This window comes from Arachis stenosperma, chromosome 4 (assembly GCF_014773155.1).
Source record: "Arachis stenosperma cultivar V10309 chromosome 4, arast.V10309.gnm1.PFL2, whole genome shotgun sequence".
NCBI lineage: Eukaryota > Viridiplantae > Streptophyta > Magnoliopsida > Fabales > Fabaceae > Arachis > Arachis stenosperma.
This window is the reverse complement of record NC_080380.1, coordinates 92,996,862-93,005,973: the sequence shown is the minus strand read 5'-3', so window position 1 is coordinate 93,005,973 and position 9,112 is coordinate 92,996,862. Positions and strand designations below refer to the sequence as shown.

General features: G+C 41.3%; 1 non-coding gene across 1 annotated transcript; it reads left to right on the top strand.

Annotated features, from left to right (window-relative positions):
• Positions 1 to 7,817: 7,817 nt before the first annotated feature.
• LOC130978151 (small nucleolar RNA R71) lies at positions 7,818 to 7,925 on the top strand. The gene has a single exon (XR_009085810.1). It is a non-coding gene; the product is annotated as a small nucleolar RNA R71 (small nucleolar RNA).
• Positions 7,926 to 9,112: the final 1,187 nt, after the last annotated feature.

The window sequence follows — 9,112 nt, the reverse complement described above, 5'->3', positions numbered from 1 at the left end:
AGCAAAAGAACATGTAATGGTTACTTGTACTGCAGTAATGGAGAATGGGTTGAGGTTTGGAGATGCTCCATCTTCCGAATCTCTGCTTTCCTACTGTCCTCTTCATCAAACACGCATGTCTCCTTCCATGGCAAGCTCGTGTAGGGTCTCACTGTTGTCAGCAGCTACCTCCCATCCGCGCAGTGAAAGCTAATGCAAAGCACTCTGTCACAGTGCCGCCAATCACCGGTTTGGTTCCCTCCCCTACCGGAATAGAATCACTCTTTTGCGTCTGTCACTAACGCCCAGTAGGTTACAGGTTTGAAGCACATCACAGTCATTCAATCATTGAATCCTACTCAGAATACCACAGACAAGGTTTAGACCTTCCGGATTCTCTTGAATGCTGCCATCAGGTCCTGCCTATACCACGAAGATTCCGATTAAAGAACCCAAGAGATAACTACTCAATCTAAGATAGAACAGAGGTGCTTGTCAGGCACGTGTTCATGGTTGAGAATGATGATGATTGTCACGGATCATCACATTCATCCGGATTAAGAACAAGTGTTATCTTAGAACGGAAGCAAGCATGATTGAATAAGAAACAGTAGTAATTGCATTAATCCATCAAGACACAGCAGAGCTCCTCACCCCCAACCATGGGGTTTAGAGGCTCATACTGTGGAAAGAACGTGTATGAAATGTTATGAGGTCATAAGGTTCTGATTACAATGTCAAAAGGTCCTATAAGTAGTAAACTAGTATCCTAAGGTTTACAGAAATGAGTAAATGACAGAAAAATCCACTTCCGGGCCCACTTGGTGTGTGCTTGGGCTGAGCATTGAAGCTTTTATGTGTAGAGACGTTTTCTGGAGTTAAACGCCAGTTCTCATGCCAGTTTGGGCGTTTAACTCCAACTTTTAATCCAGTTCCGGCGTTTAACGCTGGAATTTCTGAGGCCGGATTGCTACGCGGGTTTGGGCCATCAAATCTTGGACAAAGTATGGACTATTATATATTGCTGGAAAGCCCAGGATGTCTACTTTCCAACGCCGTTGAGAGCGCGCAAATTGGGCTTCTGTAGCTCCAGAAAATCCACTTCGAGTGCAGGGAGGTCAGAATCCAACAGCATCTGCAGTCCTTTTCAGTCTCTGGATCAGATTTTTGCTCAGGACCCTCAATTTCAGTCAGAAAATACCTGAAATTACAGAAAAACACACAAACCCATAGTAAAGTCCAGAAAAGTGAATTTTAATTAAAAACTAATAAAAATATACTAAAAACTAACTAAAAGATACTAAAAACATACTAAAAACAATGCCAAAAAGCATACAAATTATCCGCTCATCAAGTATCCAGAGATCCGACATGAGATTCAAAGAAGAGGTTGGGAAGTTCTGGCCAACCCCATTCAACAAGTCAGAATCTTAATGGTTCAAGAGTTCTATGCCAATGCATGGATCACTAGGAACCATGATCAAAGTATGAACCCGAATCCAAAGAATTATCTTACAATGGTTCGGGGGAAATACTTAGATTTCAGTCCGGAAAATGTAAGGTTGGCGTTTGGTGCACGAAATTGTGATCAATACTTTTCAAAACATAAACAATCCCTAGTAATGGCTCCAAAGACTTGGTGCTCAATACCATGGCATAAACACAACTTCGCACAACTAACCAGCAAGTGCACTGGGTCGTCCAAGTAATAAACCTTACGCGAGTAAGGGTCGATCCCACGGAGATTGGTGGTATGAAGCAAGCTATGGTCATCTTGTAAATCTCAGTCAGGCAGACTCAAATGGGTATAGTGATAAACGAATAAAGCATAAAGATAAAGATAGAGATACTTATGTATATCATTGGTGTAAGAGCTTCAGACAAGCGTATGAAGATCCCTTCCTTTCCGTCTCTCTGCTTTCCTACTGCCTTCATCCAATCCTTCTTACTCCTTTCCATGGCAAGCTCGTGTAGGGTTTCACTGTTGTCAGCAGCTACCTCCCATCCTCTCAGTGAAAATACGTCCCTGATGCTCTGTCACAGCATAGGCTAATCATCTGTCGGTTCTCGTTCAGGCCGGAATAATATCCATTGATACTTTTGCGTCTGTCACTAACGCCCTAGCCTGCTAGGAGTTTGAAGCACGTCACAGTCATTCAATCATTGAATCCTACTCAGAATACCACAGACAAGGTTAGACCTTCCGGATTCTCTTGAATGCCGCCATCAGTTCTTGCCTATACCACGAAGACTCTGATCTCACGGAATGGCTGGCTCGTTTGTCAGGCGAGCACTCGGTTGTCGGGCGATCAACCATGCATCGTGTATCAGTAATCCAAGAGATATTCACTAAGCCTCGCATGCTTGTAGAACAAGAATGGTTGTCAGTCACCTTGTTCATAGGTGAGAATGGTGATGATCCGTGACAATCATCACCTTCATTAAGTTGAAGAACAAGTGATATCTTGGAACAAGAACAAGTGGAATTGAATGGAAGAACAATAGTAATTGCATTAATACTCGAGGTACAGCAGAGCTCCACACCTTAATCTATGGTGTGTAGAAACTCCACCGTTGAAAATACATAAGCATAAGGTCTAGGCATGGCCGTGAGGCCAGCCTCCCAATGATCTAAGAACTAGATGTCCAAAGATGATCAAAGGATCAAAAACAATCCAAAGATGAAAATACAATAGTAAAAGGTCCTACTTATAGAAAACTAGTAGCCTAAGGTGTACAAAGATGAGTAAATGACATAAAAATCCACTTCCGGGCCCACTTGGTGTGTGCTTGGGCTGAGCAATGAAGCATTTTCGTGTAGAGACTCTCCTTGGAGTTAAACGCCAGCTTTAGTGCCAGTTTGGGCGTTTAACTCCCAATTAGGTGCCAGTTCCGGCGTTTAACGCTGGAATTTCTTGAGGTGACTTTGAACGCCGGTTTGGGCCATCAAATCTTGGGCAAAGTATGGACTATCATATATTGCTGGAAAGCCCAGGATGTCTACTTTCCAACGCCGTTGAGAGCGCGCCAATTGGGCTTCTGTAGCTCCAGAAAATCTACTTCGAGTGCAGGGAGGTCAGAATCCAACAGCATCTGCAGTCCTTTTCAGTCTCTGAATCAGATTTTTGCTCAGGTCCCTCAATTTCAGCCAGAAAATACCTGAAATCACAAAAAAACACACAAACTCATAGTAAAGTCCAGAAAAGTGAATTTTAACTAAAAACTAATAAAAATATACTAATAACTCAACTAAAACTACCAAAAACATACTAAAAACAATGCCAAAAAGTGTACAAATTATCCGCTCATCACAACACCAAACTTAAATTGTTGCTTGTCCCCAAGCAACTGAAGATCAAATAAGATAAAAAGAATAGAATATGCAATGAACTCCAAAAACATCTATGAAGATCAGTATTAATTAGATGAGCGGGGCTTTTAGCTTTTTGCCTCTGAATAGTTTTGGCATCTCACTCTATCCTTTGGAGTCCAAAATGATTGGCTTCTTTAGGAACTCAGAATCCAGATAGTGTTATTGATTCTCCTAGTTAAGTATGATGACTCTTGAACACAGCTACTTATTGAGTCTTGGCCGTGGCCCAAAGCACTCTGTCTTCCAGTATTACCACCGGATACATACATGCCACAGACACATAATTGGGTGAACCTTTTCAGATTGTGACTCAGCTTTGCTAAAGTCCCCAACTAGAGGTGTCCAGGGTTCTTAAGCACACTCTTATTGCCTTGGATCACAACTTTATTTCTTGCTTTCTCTTTCTTTTTCTCTTTCTTCTTTTTTTTTTCGGTTTTTTTTTTTTTTGCTTGCTTTCTTTCTTTTTTTTTTTTTTGTATTCACTGCTTTTTCTTGCTTCAAGAATCATTTTTATGATTTTTCAGATCCTCAGTAACATGTCTCCTTTTTCATCATTCTTTCAAGAGCCAACATTCATGAACCACAAATTCAAAAGACATATGCACTGTTCAAGCATACATTCAGAGAACAAAAGTGTTGCCACCACATCAATATAATTAAACTGTTATAAAATTTAAAATTCATGCAATTCTTCTCCTTTTCAATTAAGCACGTTTTTATTAAGAGAGGTGATGGATTCATAGGACATTCATAACTTTAAGGCATAGACACTAAAACACTAATGATCACAAGACACAAACATGAACAAACATAAAGCATAAAATTTGAAAAACAGAAGAATAAAGAACAAGGAAATCAAAGAACGGGTCTACCTTAGTGATGGCGGCTCTTCCTTCCTCTTGAAGATCCTATGGAGTGCTTGAGCTCCTCAATGTCTCTTCCTTGTCTTTGTTGCTCCTCTCTCATGATTCTTTGATCTTCTCTAATTTCATGGAGGAGAATGGAGTGTTCTTGATGCTCCACCCTTAGTTGTCCCATGTTGGAACTCAATTCTCCTAGGGAGGTGTTTAGTTGCTCCCAATAGTTTTGTGGAGGAAAGTGCATCCCTTGAGGCATCTCAGGGATCTCTTGATGAGAGGGGTCTCTTGTGTGCTCCATCCTTTTCTTGGTGATGGGCTTGTCCTCATCAATGGGGGTATCTCCTTCTATGTCAACTCCAACTGAGTAACAGAGGTGACAAATGAGATGAGGAAAGGCTAGCCTTGCCAAGGTGGAAGGCTTGTCCGCCACTTTATAGAGTTCTTGGGCTATGACCTCATGAACTTCCACTTCTTCTCCAATCATGATGCTATGAATCATGATGGCCCGGTCTAGAGTAACTTCGGACCGGTTGCTAGTGGGAATGATTGAGCGTTGGATGAACTCCAACCATCCTCTAGCCACGGGTTGGAGGTCATGCCTTCTTAATTGAACCGGCTTGCCTCTTGAATCTCTCTTCCATTGTGCGCCCTCTTCACATATAACTGTGAGGACTTGGTCCAACCTTTGATCAAAGTTGTCCCTTCTTGTGTAAGGATGTTCATCTCCTTGCATCATAGGCAAATTGAATGCCAACCTTACACTTTCCGGACTAAAATCCAAATATTTCCCCCGAACCATAGTAAGATAATTCTTTGGATCCGGGTTCACACTTTGATCATGGTTCTTGGTGATCCATGCATTGGCATAGAACTCTTGAACCATCAAGATTCCGACTTGTTGAATGGGGTTGGTAAGTACTTCCCAACCTCTTCTTCGGATCTCATGGCGGATCTCCGGATATTCACCCTTTTTGAGTGAAAAGGGGACCTCGGGGATCACCTTCTTCAAGGCCACAACTTCATAGAAGTGGTCTTGATGCACCCTTGAGATGAATCTATCCATCTCCCATGACTCGGAGGTGGAAGCTTTTGCCTTCCCTTTCCTCTTTTTAGAGGTTTCTCCGGCCTTGGATGCCATAATGGTTATGGAAAAACGAAAAAGCAACGCTTTTACCACACCAAACTTAAAATGGTTGCTCGTCCTCGAGCAAAAGAAGAAAGAAGAGAGTAGAAGAAGAAGAAATGAGGGAGAGGGAGATGGTGGTGTATTCGGCCAAAGAGGGGGAGAAGTGGTGTTTAGGTTGTGAAGGGTAGGTGAAAGATGGGGTTTTATAAAGGATGGATGTGAGTGGTGAAGAGAAAGATGGGATTTGATAGGTGAAGGGTTTTTTTTGGGGAAGAAGTGTTGAGGTGATTGGTGAATGGGGGAAGAAGAGAGAGAGTGGTGGTAGGGTCCTGTGGGGTCCACAGATCCTGTGGTGTCAAGGAAAAGTCATCCCTGCACCAAATGGCATCGAAATTCACGTTTTGAGCCATTTCTGGCGTTAAACGCCGGGCTGGTGCCCATTCCTGGCATTTAACGCCAGGTTCTAGCCCTTTTCTGGCGTTTAACGCCAGTCTGGTGCCCCTTTCTGGCGTTAAACGCCCAGAATGGTGCCAGACTGGGCGTTAAACGCCCAACTGCTAGGCTTACTGGCGTTTGAACGCCAGTAACATCTTCCTCCAGGGTGTGCTATTTTTCTTCCTGTTTTTCATTCTGTTTTTGCTTTTTCAATTAATTTTGTGACTTCTCATGATCATCAACCTACAAAATAACAAAAAATAACAAAGGAAAATATATAAATTATAACATTGGGTTGCCTCCCAACAAGCGCTTCTTTAATGTCAGTAGCTTGACAGAGGGCTCTCAATGAGCCTCACAGATACTCAGAGCAATGTTGGAACCTCCCAACACCAAACTTAGAGTTTGAATGTGGGGGTTCAACACCAAACTTAGAGTTTGGTTGTGGCCTTCCAACACCAAACTTAGAGTTTGACTGTGGGGGCTCTGTTTGTCTCTGATTTGAGAGAAGCTCTTCATGCTTCCTCTCCATGGTGACAGAGGGATATCCTTGAGCCTTAAACACAAAGGATTCTTCATTCACGTGAATGATCATTTCACCTCTATCAACATCAATCACAGCTTTTGCTGTGGCTAGGAAAGGTTTGCCAAGGATGATGGTTTCATCCATGCATTTCCCAGTCTCTAGGACTATGAAATCAGTAGGGATGTAATGGTCTTCAACTTTTACCAAAACATTCTCTACAAGTCCATGAGCTTGTTTTCTTGAGTTGTCTGCCATCTCCAATGAGATTCTTGCAGCTTGTACCTCAAAGATCCCTAGCTTCTCCATTACAGAGAGAGGCATGAGGTTCACACTTGACCCTAAGTCACACAGGGCCTTCTTGAAGGTCATGGTGCCTATGGTACAAGGTATGGAAAACTTCCCCGAATCTTGTCTCTTTTGAGGTAATCTCTGCCTAGACAAGTCATCCAGTTCTTTGGTGAGCAAAGGAGGTTCATCTTCCCAAGTCTCATTTCCAAATAACTTGTCATTTAGCTTCATGATTGCTCCAAGGTATTTAGCAACTTGCTCTTCAGTGACATACTCATCCTCTTCAGAGGAAGAATACTCATCAGAGCTCATGAAAGGCAGAAGTAAGTCTAATGGAATCTCTATGGTCTCATTTTGAGCCTCAGATTCCCATGGTTCCTCATTGGGGAACTCAGAGGAGGTTGGTGCACGCCCATTGAGGTCTTCCTCAGTGGCGTCCACCTCCTTTCTTTCCTCTCCATATTCGGCCATGTTTATGGCTTTGCACTCTCCTTTTGGATTTTCTTCTGTATTACTTGGGAGAGTACTAGGAGGGAGTTCAGTAACTTTCTTGCTCAGCTGACCCACTTGTCCTTCCAAATTTCTAATGGAGGACCTTGTCTCATTCATGAAACTTTGAGTGGTTTTGATTAGATCAGAGACCATTGTTGCTAAGTCAGAGGTATTCTGCTTAGAACTCTCTGTCTGTTGCTGAGAAGATGATGGAAAAGGCTTGTTATTGCTAAACCTATTTCTTCCACTATTATTATTATTGAAACCTTGTTGAGGTCTCTCTTGATTCTTCCATGAGAAATTTGGGTGATTTCTCCATGAAGAATTGTAGGTGTTTCCATAGGGTTCTCCTAGGTAATTCACCTCTTCCATTGAAGGGTTCTCAGGATCATAAGCTTCTTCCTCAGATGAAGCTTCCTTAGTACTGCCAGGTGCATTTTGCATTCCAGACAGACTTTGAGAAATCAAATTGACTTGTTGAGTCAATATCTTGTTCTGAGCCAGTATGGCATTCAGAGTGTCAATCTCAAGAACTCCTTTCTTCTGACTAGTCCCATTGTTCACAGGATTCCTTTCAGAAGTGTACATGAATTGGTTATTTGCAACCATTTCAATTAGCTCTTGAGCCTCTGCAGGCGTCTTCTTCAAATGAAGAGATCCTCCAGCAGAGCTATCCAAAGACATCTTGGATAGTTCAGAGAGACCATCATAGAAGATACCTATGATGCTCCATTCAGAAAGCATGTCTGAGGGACATCTTCTGATTAATTGTTTGTATCTTTCCCAAGCTTCATAGAGGGATTCTCCATCCTTCTGTCTGAAGGTTTGGACTTCCACTCTAAGCTTACTCCATTTTTGAGGTGGAAAGAACTTTGCCAAGAAGGCATTGACTAGCTTTTCCCAAGAGTCCAGGCTATCTTTAGGTTGTGAGTCCAACCATATTCTAGCTCTGTCTCTTACAGCAAAAGAGAATAGCATCAGTCTATAGACCTCAGGGTCTACCCCATTAGTCTTGACTATGTCACAGATTTGCAAGAATTCAGCTAAGAACTGATGAGGATCTTCCATTGGAAGTCCATGGAACTTGCAATTCTGTTGCATTAGAGAAACTAATTGAGGTTTAAGCTCAAAGTTGTTTGCTCCAATGGCAGGGATAGAGATGCTTCTCCCATAGAAGTCGGGAGTAGGTGCAGTAAAGTCACCCAGCACCTTCCTTGCATTGTTGGCATTGTTGTTGTTTTCGGCTGCCATGTCTTCTTCTTCTTTGAAGAATTCGGTCAGGTCCTCTACAGAGAGTTGTGCTTTGGCTTCTCTTAGCTTTCTCTTCAAGGTCCTTTCGGGTTCAGGATCAGCTTCAACGAGAATGCCTTTGTCTCTGCTCCTGCTCATATGAAAGAGAAGAGAACAAGAAAATATGGAATCCTCTATGTCACAGTATAGAGATTCCTTGAGGTGTCAGAGGAAAAAGAAAAATAGAAAGAAGAAGGAGAAGAAGAATTCGAACTTTAATTAGATAAGGTTCGAATTGTGCATTGAGAAGGAGTGGTACTCCATAAATAGAAGGATGTGAGAAGGAGGGGAGTAATTTTCGAAAATTAATTAGAAGATTTTGAAAACATTTTTGAAAAACACTTAATTGATTTTCGAAAATAAGAGTGAAAAAGAAATCAAGTGATTTTTGAAAAAGATTTGAAATTAGAAGTTAAAAGGATTTGATTGAAAACTTAATTTGAAAAAGATGTGATTAAAAAGATGTGATTGAGAAGATATGATTTGAAAACAATTTGAAAAGATATGATTTGAAAACAATTTTAAAAAAGATTTGATTTTAAAAATTAGTGACTTGCCTAACAAGAAAAGATATGATTCAAACATTAAACCTTTCTCAACAGAAAAGGCAACAAATTTGAGATGTTCAATCAAATCATTAATTGTTAGTAAGTATCTTTGAAAAAGGAAAGAAATTGATTTTGAAAACATTTGATTGAAAAGATATGATTTAAAAAAGATTTGATTTTGAAAAACTTTGAAAA